Below are 13,882 nucleotides of genomic sequence, written 5' to 3'. Positions count from 1 at the left end.
TCTCACAGTAAAAGGTCAGACAAAAACCAGAACAAATGATCATGAATTCTAGTAGTTCTGGGGCTGAACAACCTACTCATTTAAACAAAAGGGGTCATCGCAAAAGCACAGGTATTAAAAAATATTACATGAAAGGAAACTATCATGAGTCATTTACTGAAGTGTTGAGTGGACCATCCCATTAAAATAACTGGGGTCTTTCAACACCCCATGACATACAGAAATAGCAAGTCAGACGTATGGATCTGACAGGATATGATACAACCCTTACAAACTCTCACTACAGAAGAATGGACACACGGTGTAATTAACCAACTAGCCAAATTAATACAAACAGCCAGTAAACCTCACCAGTAAATCAAACGAGTACAAAACAAAACAAAATGTGGTTATTCTCCTATCAGATTAAGCCAAGATTGTGTACGAAAAGTCTTTAAAATGTCTATACTCTTTTGATCCAACAACTCTCTTTCTACGAATTTAACCAAAAGAAATAGTCAGAGATATAGGTAAGGATATATATCAGAGTACTATTTGTAACTGAAAAACTGGACATACCTTTTATACAAGATTGGGTAAGCTATGTGTACTGTGGCATATTCATATAATGGAACACTGAAGGGTCACCAAAAAAATGATGCAGTAAGGCTTCCCTGGTGGCGCAGTGGTTGAGAGTCCGCCTGCTGATGCAGGGGACACACGTTCGTGCCCCAGTCCGGGAAGATCCCACGTGCCACAGAGCGGCTGGGCCCGTGAGCCATGGCCGCTGAGCCTGCGCGTCCGAAGCCTGTGCTCCGCAACGGGAGAGGCCACAACAGTGAGACACCCGCGTACCGCAAAAAAAAAGAAAATAAAATGATGCAGTAGATGCAAATTTACTGACTTGCTAAGATGGTCATACTGAATTAACTGAAAAAAGTTATAAAATTTGGATTAATCCCACTTGCATAAAAAAGGGAGAGGTACTCATTTTTGTAGTCTTACAGTTTTTTAAAAGTGCTACCAGCCAGTGTTTGTGAGAGGCAGGCTTCACATCCACTCTTGGGGTGGACTACAAATTGGCATAGACTTTTTGGGTGGTAATTTGGCCATGTGTATCAAAAGTCTTAAAAATATGTCACACTTAGTCATTCCACTTGTAGTACCTTATTCTACAGAAGCAATCCCGATGGACACAGAGACGTATATACAATGTATTCACATTGTTTGTGACAGGGAAAAGCAAACTGTCTAAATCTAATTGCAAATAATTGATTAAACTATGGGACATCAATAGGATGGAATACTACATGATGCCTCATTAAGTGAAAAAAGCAGGAATATGAAATAGCAAGTATACTACAATTCTATTTTTGTAATCCCTAAGTGTACAAATATATTTATAGAAAACAATAAAAAGACTGAGAATATATACACCAAAATGAACAGTGATTTATGTCTGGGTATTAAATGTATAGGTAATTGTTCTCTTGTTACTCTGTATTTTCTGTAAAGTATATATGTAACTCTTAGAGAAAGTTTAAAAGCAACATAAAAACGATCAGAAAAATGAGGCCTTAAAAAAATCCTATCACAACAGTATCATGCCAAAAGCTAAGCATATATTATATTAAAAATTCAATATTTTCCATTTTAGAATTTACCTCCAAGCCATAAATCCTCACTAAGAGATTCTGCAAAAGCACGAGCACCCAGGTCACCAATGAGCTTGTTGCAGTTCAGAGTGATGCGCCTCAAACCAGGCATACAGTCAAGATCAGGTCTCCTGGAACGAAGACTCTCAGCCCAGGTTGCTTCATGCCTTCTGATAGTCTGATACTGCAAAGATTTAACGGGACGAAATTGGGATGTTTCAATAAGGAAACAGGGTGTGCCTACTGAGTATGGCTTATTATGTCAGAGATTTACACACACACATATCAAGCATATATGCCAGGAGAGCCAAGCTGAGAAATTAAATAGTCAGTTCTGCTTTACGAGTCCAGTGACCCACATTCTAGTCGGTCAGTGATTAGATTCCAGCCACTGGATGACCTGTTTATGAACACTTATGTAAAGTTGGACAACTCAATTACAGTCTAAGAATTATTTCCTTATCTTCTAAGTCAGGGAATTGGTTCTAAATTCTATCATTGCTGAGGCTCTAAATTTCATCTTTCTGTCCTCCAATGGCCTCCAAACACCTGACTGGGCAACCGCTAAGAAAACTTTTTAATACGCATCTTATTTTTTCACAAATTATATACACAAAGTTCTATACATATAACTTATGTACATTATAAGATACATAGATATTTTTAAATGATACAAAGCTAAATAGGTTCTAATATTTTCTTTTCCTAACTTCTAAGGCATTCTTTTATTTTATTTATTTTTTAAAAATATTTATTTATTTATTTGTTTGTTTGTTTGGCTGTGCCGGGTCTTTAGTTTTGGCCTGCCTGATCTTTTAGTTATTGCATGTGGGATCTAGTTCCTTGAGCAGGGATCGAACCCAGGCCCCCTGCATTGGGGGCGCAGAGTGTTAACTGCTGGACTGCCAGGGAAGTCCCAGGCATTATTTTTAAAACTATATTTACAAAATGGATCTCACATGCTACCTAGGGTATGCACACAAACTTTAGAGGCCTGGACTATGCACAGCCAGTTTGATGTGCCTTGGGAAGATAATGGTTTGACATTTAACCACAAGTCTTGTCTTAAAGACATTCAATTCTTTATATTCATAAAATCAATTTTGGTAAGAGGGAACACTGACTTTAAATGAAAAATGTCTTGTTACATTTTTGAAAACATAAAAGACTCAAAGTGCCTTTGACACTCTAAAAGGAAAATCATTAGTGTCATTTTCCCATTAACAATAGCTTATAAAAGCTCCAAGCAGAAATAACAGCAACCACTTACACAGTGCTTAGTATGTGCCAAACACTATTTATACAAATGAGTTCATTTAAACCTCACAATGAGGCATAGACGTTAAGTGATTTGTCCATGGTCACTAGCTATGAAAAGGGAGAAAGGGAATTTGAACCTAAGCCATTTGGCTTCGGCACCCAAGTTCGTGACTGTTCTCTACCCCAGGGGTCAATGGACTTGCCCTGTATAGGCTCAAAGAATTTTTCAATTTCCAAAATCTAAATTTAAACATTTCCAGCTCTGTGAGCTATACAGTTTCTGTTGCAACTACTCAACCCCACTGGCGTAGGCTGAAAGTAGCCATAGCTACCATGTAAACAATGGTGCCACTATGTTCCAAAAAAACTTTCTTTACAAAATCAGACGACGGGCTTGATCTGGCCCACCAGCCATAGTTTACCTATCCCTGGTCTGCACCATCGAACTATTAAAAAGGCTTCATGTCAAATTATTAAATAATTTAGGCCTAAATACAGTAATTATAACCACTGTAAAGTTGTGAAGGCACTGGTTTAAAAACTCTATTTACAAGTTGCCGAGGTAGTGATTTTTATTAGTTTACAAACTACAGTAGCTAATAGACACTTGATTCATTTAAAGATTGAAGACTATAATGGCAGAGTTTCTTCACAGCATCAAAATCAATGTTTTCAGTAACTAAAAATACATAGAAGTATTATTATGTATTATATATTAAATCTCTTATTTCTAAAATTAAGTGGACTATCTTTACTAAATGGTAGAATCCCAAACTGAAAACTGGTCTTATTCTTTCAACAAAACGAAAGATGCACTCACAGATATCAAAAGAAAAAATTGACTGCCATCTGTGTCAATGTATGAATGTGTTTCAATCACATATGTTTTTATGAAAGTTTAAACATAAAATCACCTTTAAGATCTTGGGCATGTAATCTGCTCCCTGCCATGTCAGATTATACCCCGTGAAGTTTACTGTCTTAAGAGTGATAGAGTTCTTTACACCTTGACAAGTAACTAAAAGGAAACAAAAAACACACACACACAGTAAGATGAAGAGCCTATACATTTGTCAATCTTGACTTATCTGCTTTTCTTGAGTCAATTGGGGGTTTACAGCCACATTCTTAAAATCATTAACTACAATCTTCCCAAACAGGTGATTGATGAACTGATGCATTCTAAAATTTGTCAGTAACAAGGTGTTATACCAGTTTACAGCAACAGTTTAATTCTATTTAGGTACTAAAACTGAATACACTGAATACTGCAAACTTTCTTCCCAACCACTCAGTAAAGTACTACATACTTTTGAGACAAAGGGAAAAAAAAAAAAAGAAAAACCTAAAAAGCATAAGACTCTTCCGATTTTCATTTCCAATGATACATGCCAATCTTGATGATCAATCACGATTTAAATGTCAACTGTAAACCCAGTATTTTATTAGCTGCTATGCAGTGTACCAGAGCAATAGAAGAGAGAGGACCTCAAACCCTCTGTTCCCTCAAATTGAAAGGCAGGCTTCCTTACCCCTTCAGACCACTACTGGACACAGGGAACACACACTAATGTTTCAGGACCCCAACCAACAGTCACCTGCTTTGTGATTACTTCCATGACACACCCTCACCAACACCACTGAGTTTGCTGCTCCTACGGGACGTTACATGTATTTACTATTTTAACACATACCACAGTGCATCATAATTATGATTGCAGATAGATGTTCTAACAATTTAAAGAGAATGATGACTTTTTTGCTCTTTACATCTTGCTATTTCCCTTCCCATAATATTTCTTGAAGAGAAACCATAAAAATATAGACAAACACAAAACACAGAAAATATACAAAATGTGTGGTTTGTGGCTTAACACAAAGTTAAGTAAAATTAGTTCTGACAGTATCCAGCATGACAAAATTTCATGGTACAAATGAGAATGGACCAAGGTTTGAGCAGGTACAGGAGACAATCCAGGCATGAACAACACCAAGAAAAGGTAGACAGGAAGTAACATGGTGTGTAGGAAATCACGAGACCAGTCTGATGGGAAGAGACATAAACAAGACTGAAACTCACTTTCTAAACCTCCATCTCCAACTGGACAATTCGCAAGACACAGGTGCACCAAAGTGGCCAATTTATTCAATCCCTTTAATATGGAGGAAGAGTTTAAAATTTTACTGGTTTAATTTGCCCCAAAAGCAACTATCAAATGTTGGCAGGACACAATGAAGGCTTACCTTTGTTAACATAGTTAAGCCTCTCTCTCTCACAACTAGCCCACTTAGCTCCACGTTCCTTAGCGCACCCGATGCACTTACACAGCGTTTAAGAGCTTTACACAATTGGAAGGTCACATCTTTATTTCTTTTCGCAGGAACACGACTTCTGTAAACTTTATTTCTGCCAGAAGCTAAAGCAAAATTATTGTAAAATAAGTGATTTAAAACACACATTTTATCATCATTAAAAAGCATTAAAAAAAGCATCTGCTCTGTGCTAAGGATTAGAAACGACTCCTGCCCTTAAAGCCTTCATTAAGGAGGGACATGTGTAAACTCAAAATTTCAATCACATGAGATAAAGAAACATAACCTTTATGCACAGAGGTTCCTTTGGAGGCAGAATGTTATATCCAAGTGATGGCTTCATGATAACCCTGAAGCAGAATCTAGAAAGATGAGGCTATGCAGAGTTGGAGTAGGAGGTGCATTAACTGCAGAGGGAACATCTGTGAAAAGACACTCAAGCCTGACTCCTGCTGGGCACTGTAAATACTGCAGGTGGGGATGACTAAAGGCCAGGGGTCCAAGTGTGAGAAGAGACAGAAATGAAAGAGATGTTGGCCCAAGCAAGCCTGGGAGAAAGCATGGCTCGTATCCCACAGGTGGTGAGACCTGGGGCTACCACTGGCTGAGTAAGGGTGCCTCCGCTGATTAGAAAAAGGCTCCCCGCTGCTGAAGGACCGACAAGATAAAGGGGGTGATCACAAAAAGCTCCCCTTCCTCAGGGCAAAGAGCCCTATGAGGCTTGGCCGAACACAGTTCAGACTACACGCCTCCGTGCAGAGCACACGCTGGGCGGCTAGTATGCAGTAACTCTGTGTGGGCAAGCCATTAGCAGCATTATTTTAAGCACATCTTTTTATGTTAGAAGATCACTTAACCCGAGCAGGCGGATGAACTTAGAGGAACTGAATCCAGGGGCCGTGAACCACCCAGGAGTTTCTGCCATAGTCTGGGCCAAATGTAATATGGATGAAGAAGCAAATTTAGGAGGAGGCCAAAATTTACAAGATAGACCCACTGGATGCAAGACATAAAGAAAGTTCAGTGAAGGAACTCTGAAGAGAATGGGCTCTACAATAAATTTTTCTTACATTCAATGTAAAATATTAGGCAAAATTAAGTACAGTGGCCTTTAAGGTCCCTTCCAGCTCTAATTTCTTTTGATTTCTAACTTATTACTCTGGTTAAGTAAAGTCCCTTCAGAGGTACAGAACAGTTCTTATACCTGAATGGGATGCAAAGAATAATCTGACTTCTCTTCACCAGGGGATGAGTTGAACTATCCTTGCAGAAGAGATAACAGATGGTGTGAACCCCAGATCCTGGAAAAGGGCCAGGCACACGATGAGTATTCAGCTTTTTGAAAACAAATGAACAATCATTTCCTCTCCTACATCTTCACACCCTTACTCTGCTGGTTACTTTCTCACAGCTTATAAACATCCTCAAATATACCCACTTAAAAATCTCTCAGACCTATGATTCTTTGGATCTTCTTGTGGGTAACCTAAGTCTCTACCATGCCTTCAAACACCTGTCCTCCCAAAAAGCCCAGATCTGTACCTTGGGTCCAGACCCGTCTACCAGGCCCCTCTAAAGCACTGAAGATCAAGTAAGATCCTCTCGCCACCCCCAATACCTTCCTACCGTGCTCTGTATCTCTCAAAAAGATGCAGCTGTAAACTGTCACCCACGCTTGCTGCCCTCCCTTTTCTAACTGGTCACCAGGCCTCACCCATTCTCTCTCAGATCTGCAAAATCCAGTCCCACCTTTTATAACTTAAGTGGGACCCTCAGATTACAACTCAGCCTGCACCAAATCAACTGCCTTCCACATGGAGGTCCGAGTGAGTCTCTAAACCACAAGTCCATCTCTTCTTTGGTGTTTCCCACAGCCTTCAGGATAAACACCCAAACTTCTGACAGGACAAACAAGGCCCCCTTCTCTTGGGCCCCACTAAGTTTCCAGTATCAACTCTCATTTCTTTCCCAAACCCTGAGTTCCAGTCCTATACCTTAGTTTTGCCATATTTTCTTATAGTTCTCAAACTTTGACACACACTGCTCCCTCCTGCCACCCCAGGACCTTCTACATATCCTTAGAAAGGATGGCACCTCCTCCAAGAAGCCTACCCTGAACTTTCCCTTCCAAGATTCTGTGCTCTGCAAAGGGGAAAGATCGGGGGGAGGGATCCATTAGGAGTTTGGCATTAACATATACACACGACTCTGTATCAAACAGATAATCAACAAGGACCTACTGCATAGCACAGGGAACTCTACTCCATAGCCTGTAACAAACTGTACGGGAAAAGAATCTGAAAAAGAATGGATACATGAATAACTAAACCACTTTGCTGTACACCTGAAACTAACACAATATTGTACATCAACTAACCTCCAATATAAAATAATAATTAAATTTTAAAAAAAGATTCTGTGCTCTGTAGCACCAGAGCTCACTTCTTCCAGAGCACTGACTACTGTGCTTGTGTTTACCTGCCGCCCAGTAGAAGGGGAGATTACCTAGGGCAGAAGCATGGTCTCCAGCAGCCCTTGGTTCTGACAACTCATTCAAGTGCCAGGCTACTTTACACACATAACCTGCTTAATTACTTCTAAGAACCCACAGAAAGAGTGGTTATTAATGTCATTTTACAAGTGTGGGGATTGTAGTCCAAAAGAAACCTGCCCAGGCCACAGACAGCATAAGCCCTGGAATTCAAACCCTAAGCTGCCTTCACACCGGTGATCTTTGCACTATATGATACGAGTATTGAAAAAAATTTTTTTTTCCTGAACCGTTTGAATGGAAAGGAAATGAAGCTGGGATATATCCATTTCCTAATCGCTTTGGTGTGTACCAGGCAAAGTCATTCAACAGACCAGGTAACATCTGTGCAACAATGAACGATGCTCCAAACTGTGCTAAGTGTTCTACTTTGTAGAGTCTAGAAGCATTAACACAGTGCATCCTTGTAACCACCACAGAGACTGGGACCTGTTAAGCCCACGCTACAGATGAGAACACTGAGACCTAGAAGCCTTAAGGCACTCGGCCGGGGTCACCGAGCCGGCAGGAGTCCTAGGCCGCACGCCCCGTCTAGTGCACGCACACCCGGGCACTGGGCACTGGTTCTAGTGCCCACCCTCCACCTGGCACCATCGAAAACCCCGCTTCTCAGCGCCAACACGAGGGGCCCTGGAAGCGGGAAGTACAAACCTGTCTCGACAAGCCGTGGCTGGAAGAAGCTCTGGATACAGATCAGGGGCAGCGGGTGCTCAGGGGCAGCGGGTGCTCAGGAGCGGCGCCCAGGGCACCCCGCGGAGGCGGTCGGCCTTAAGTCCAGCGGGGCGTCCCGCAGGGAAGCGCGCACGGAGGGCAGAGGCACCAAGTCCTGCAGCGCGCACAGGTCCTCAGAGCGCGGAAAGAAGTCGGCCACGCTGTCCCGGCGCAGCTTCACCGAGTGATCATGGCCCGAGCACGGCCTCGGGGACGCTGGCTGCGGACACGATGGCCACACCCGCCTGGGGGCCCCGGCCCCTCGGGCGCCCACCGCCCGGCGGCTGCGGCCCCGCAGCGTGCGCAGGACCGACGTCGCAGCCAGAAGACATAGGGCCACGGGCCCCAGCTACGCCAACCCACCCATGCCGCGCTCCGGAGACCCCGCGTGGCCTGGTGTTGGCACAGGAATCTAGGCCCTCCACGCCGCGGGGCTGGGGTTTACGTCAGCGGGCGGGACCGTTGGGGCGGGGCTCGAGGACGTCTGCACGCTCGCTGTGCGTCCGCACGCAGCCCTGTCTCCCACGGTGACGCGGCCTGAAGAGTAGGGGCTTGAGCTCTGAGACTAAGGCAACGCGAAACGTACGAGGTGTGGAGACTTTGGGCTTTCCAAAAAGCGTTTGCTGACTCATCCAAACAAAAGTGAGACCTGGTTGTATCAACGCATTTTAAAAGTAAACTCCCGTAAGTGTCTGTGCTCCCCCGACCCAGGAGAGAGCGTGCACTCCGTGAGGGACACACGAAAGGCTGAGTGAACGTCTGCCTGTGGTCCTTTACCTGGTGCACAGGTGTGTGAATTTATGTGGAGAGCTCTTAATTTCTGTAGTTTCTGCTAACTTGACACGGTAGTTGGCAAATGGTGATGTGTTCCATGCATTCAGGACATGATCGTGGTTACTAATAATCACTTTGTTTGGTACTGACAACTCCACAGAGAATTTACTACTGAATATCCAGTTTCCAGAAGAGAAACTGAGGCGTAGGAAGTGAAGTGACTGAGTAAGAGTAAGGACTCAGACAACTGGTGTTAGTAAATTAACCCTGCAAGGAGGCCGTTAGCCTGCGGTGGCTCTAGTGATGCGGCCGCCTATGTAAACCAACAAAAATCTAAGCCTGTCAACGCCTCAGGGTGGCGAACACTGCTGAGGACAACCAGTCACAAACCACCAACTAGGCTTTAAAGTTATAGCAAGTCAGTCATTTCCTTGCTTTGCTTCTGCCCTTTTAAAATAAACATCTCTGCAGCTCCTGTGGCTGGAGTGCTCCTCACCGCTTCCGCTTTGGTGGTGCCTGAATTGAATCTATTTTTGCTCACGTAAAGTCTTATTTTCAATATGCCTCAGTTTGTCTTTTAACATTGGTCGTAGAAGTTGGATTTGTGTCCAGTTTCTAGAACAGTGGTCGTCCCCTGGTCAGGCCTTAGGCGTTATGCATACAACGTTCCTCTTCTACCACCACCTTCTGGATGCCTCCACCCACTACCAGCTCCCGCGTATCAGATCCCCTACATGTGGTCAGCAATGGCTTTCACATGCAGCATGCTCACATTATAATATCGCAGACACTCCTCCGTCCTCCAGCCAGCGTGTGAACTGAAACATTACCATTCCTGTTGAAGAGCCTGCTGTGACCACTTTCCCAAACACAGCCACTCCCCAGCTGACCCTGGGTAACCACTCTTCTGAACTTGGTCTCCATCACTGCATGGATGTCTTTCTATTTAGGCTACATTTTTAAGTATTCTTCAACCTCATATAGTATTCTACTATGTTTTCTCTTCTTACTTGCTTTTTTTAGTGTTATCTTTGCTAGGTTCATCCATGCTGACACGTAAAGATCTGTCTAGTTCATGTACTTTCCTCACTATGTAGGATTCCCATGTAGGGAAGTACAATAATTTATATGTGCATTTTCCTGTTGATGGACATTTAAATTGTTTCCAATTTTCAGTATGATTTCTGTTTTAAAACATTTTTATATACTTTCTAAAGGTCACTTTACATTTACTGTTATTACAAAATATTGGCTATATCCCCTGTGTTGTACAATACATCTTTGAGCCTATCGTACACCCAGTAGTTTACATCTCTCACTTCCGCACCCTGTATTGCCCCCTCCTCCCCCTCCGCACTGGCAACCGTTAGTTTCTTCTCTATATCTGTGTCTCCCCTTCTTTTTGTTATATTCGGTAGATTGCTGTATTTTTTTAGATTCCATATATAGGTGATATCCTACAGTGTTTGTTTTTGTTTGACTTATTTCACTTACCACAATGTCCTCCAAGTCCATCTATGTTGCCGCAAATGGCAAAATTTCTTTCTTTTTTAAGGCTGAGTAGTATGCCATTGGTTATATGTACCGCATCTTCTTTATCCATTCATCAGTTGATGACACTTAGGTTGCTTCCATATCTTGGTAATTGTAAATACTGATGCTCCGAACATTGGGGTGCATGTATCTTTTCAAATACATGTCTTTGAAAACACGTGTTTTGGTTCTTTTTGGATTTATACCCAGGAGTGGAGTTGCAAGGTCATATGGTAGTTCTATTTTTAGTTTTTGAGAACCCTCCATACTGTTGTCCACAGTGGCTGCACCAGTTGCATCCCTACCAACAGTGTACCAGGGTTCCGTTTTCTCTAAAAATTGTAAATTTTCTTCCTAGGGGTAATTGAGATGATAGTTGAATAATAACATAAGATCAGGCGAAGTCTAAAGAAATTTTAGAAAAGCTGGATAGAGTAGGAAAACTTCTGTTCGCTGGCGTCTGAATGTTAGAGAGACACCAAGACATGTGGGCCAAGTTGTGGAGAGAAGGGAAACACAGACGCAAGCTTGACACTTGGTGCAGCTTTTCTCCTTGGGGCATTTGCTGATTCAAATGTTACAGCCTAGGAGCTGAAAAGCCAAAGAGTTCAAAAGACTCTAACGACAGAAGCCAAACGGCAAGAACCGTTTTACATTGATAAACAGCATTTTAACTATGTAGAAGCAGAAAATGAAAAGAAAGAACTTTGCATTACGTTTAATAAAAGTTTAGAGAGATCTTTGTGGTATATTAGTGAACTTATTTGTGGAAATTTAGCCATGTACATTGTGTTGGAGAGGCACCAAGAGTTCAAGAATTCTCACAATTTGAGTACACAGTTGCCTTAAATGTTGGCATGGTGGCATCCATTTACATAACAATGATTTGGAGGATGTTGTGTTAGTCAGCTCTTGCTGTGATAATGCTTTGGAACAAATCACACCAAAGTCAGTTACATAAACAAGAATTTATTTCTCTTGGACCTATGGGCTAGCTGCAGTGGCTCTCTTTTAGACCTCTAGATGGCTAGTTTTGCTCCGTGTTTTGGGTCAGTTTGAGGTCTGTCACACAAGCCCAACTGTGAGGCCGCAGCTCCCAGGTCCTGTATTCTCTAGAAGTTCACTGAAACATAAGAGGTGAGCCCAACTGCACAAGCCCATTTAAGGCCTCTTCTGCTCATTTAAGGCCATCATGTCTGCTCATACTTCAGTGGCCAAAACATGTCACAGATCTAAGCTGTATTTAGAATATGTGTATTTGTTTAAAGTTGGGTGCTCTCACAGAAGAATATTGCATTTTGGACAGTGTTAGCTTGGCATTTCCATTGGCATTTGCAAACGTGATAAACGTCGTGTGCACTTTTTCACCTTTGAGAACTTTTTGAAATTGTGGGACAATTTCTATGGGAAAAGAGGAAGGTACATTTTAGAACTGAACTCTAGTTATAGCAGCGTTGGGAGAAGAATTAATGAGATAAGGTCAATACAAATGAAAGATTTGGGATTCACATATTCATAATTAACATTAGCATTCTTCAGAACATTCCTGGAGAATTGTGATGCTTGCTTTACGTGATTTTATCATAAATCATTATAATCTGACCAAGCCACTTCAGTAAAACATACATCATACAGTACATCACATTTTAGTTTTTCCTACCACTGCACAACTTCTCATCAGGCACGAAAGCCTACATATGGTATGGTTCCATTTATGCGAGATGTCCAGCAGTGGCAGATCCATACACATGGCAAATATTATACATTAGTGGTTGCCAGGGGTTTGGAACAGAGGGAAATAGGGAATGACTCCTTAAAATGGGTGTAGGTTTCCTCTTGGGGTGATGAAAATGTTTTTCAGCTGGACAGCAGTGATAGTTGCACAACATTGTGACAGTACTAAATTCCACTGAATGGTACAGTGAATTGTAAAATGATCAAAATGGTGAATTTTGTGTTCTGTTCATTTTACTACAATAAAAAGGAGAAAGAATTAGGGAAAGACTTAGAGTTTGGGAAAGTAAGGTGAACTGGTCAAGAAAAAGACAGCTCTACTGTTCAGTTTTCTCTCAGCCTTTCCAGTGCATTAATCCTCAGCAAAAAGTAGCCTGAACTTGTAGATGATAGTCATTCAACACAGTGCGGGGAAAAGTAAATAAAATAAAAGGCACCTCTTCTTCTTTAGCACATCTGTGAAAGGTTAACTTCCTGCTCAGCCACATGGACATTCATGAAGACGTTTCACTTTAGGTGTCCTCTACTTCAGTACTTTACTCACAGCTCATTCACACATGTAGGCAACAGCATTCCTTAATTCGATGGAATCTGCAGTGCTGGTTGTGATCAGTCTCATGAAAAGAAAAGGGAAAGAGGAAAAAGCCTCCACATTGACTTGGTGGTCTTGACAAAATGGATGCAGAAGACAGCTTGAGTGTCAAACTGGAAACTTATTTTCCTTTTCCTTTTCTTTTTATCTTTCCTATCAGGTCTTCTGCCCACTTCCCACCCCCTTCTTTCAAACAGGAGAGACACTAATTAGCTGCTTTTTTTTTGTTTGTGCTAAAACAACTATTGTTTGGGGTTTCTTGTTGTTCGGTGAACATTTTTGTTTTTACTGCCAAATGAGCTTCGGTGGTTGGTGTAGGGGGTCTCTTGGGAACTTAACTTTTTCCAGTTTAAGTGGGAAAGCTTTTTTGTTTGAATGGGCTTTTTACTGGGTGCTTCAAGGTTTGCTCCTGGCTCTTTGATGGGGGACTGGATAGCACTGTGTTTCCTTTGAGGTTCCGATAAATAAAGGATCCTATGTCCTCCTGGGCACTCTTTGTTGATTTTGCTGTGTGTCCTCTCTAATAGCCAGATGCAGATTCCAGGAAAATGACATATAAATGAATATAAGTAATCTAATATTTTTAGAATTTGCTTTGGCCATACTCCTGGTCTTTTTCTACTTGTAGCAGATGGCTTTAAAGAGCATTAGCTATGTATATATTAAATATAATATAAATATACCAATATTAAATATTATATTGATATATAAATTTAATATACTAATATTTATATTAATGTATAACAATTATGTATTATATTAATATATATTTTTGCCTAG

General features: G+C 41.6%; 1 pseudogene across 1 annotated transcript in view; it reads right to left on the bottom strand.

The window, feature by feature from the left end:
• Window positions 1-13,882, bottom strand: part of LOC307048608 (centrosomal protein of 78 kDa-like) — a 38,552-nt pseudogene that overhangs the window by 21,322 nt on the left and 3,348 nt on the right. The window contains exons 2-7 of the transcript in view: window positions 8,915-9,034; window positions 8,410-8,818; window positions 5,139-5,311; window positions 4,975-5,047; window positions 3,809-3,912; window positions 1,644-1,818 (exon numbers count right to left, since the gene is read on the bottom strand). The product of the transcript in view is annotated as a centrosomal protein of 78 kDa-like (transcript). The remainder of the gene's footprint in view (window positions 1-1,643; window positions 1,819-3,808; window positions 3,913-4,974; window positions 5,048-5,138; window positions 5,312-8,409; window positions 8,819-8,914; window positions 9,035-13,882) is intronic.

Source organism: Hyperoodon ampullatus (assembly GCF_949752795.1).
Source record: "Hyperoodon ampullatus genome assembly, chromosome: 2".
In the NCBI taxonomy this organism is placed as follows: Eukaryota; Metazoa; Chordata; class Mammalia; order Artiodactyla; family Ziphiidae; genus Hyperoodon; species Hyperoodon ampullatus.
Note: the sequence above shows the minus strand (reverse complement) of the source record. Positions and strands in the feature narration are given on the sequence as shown.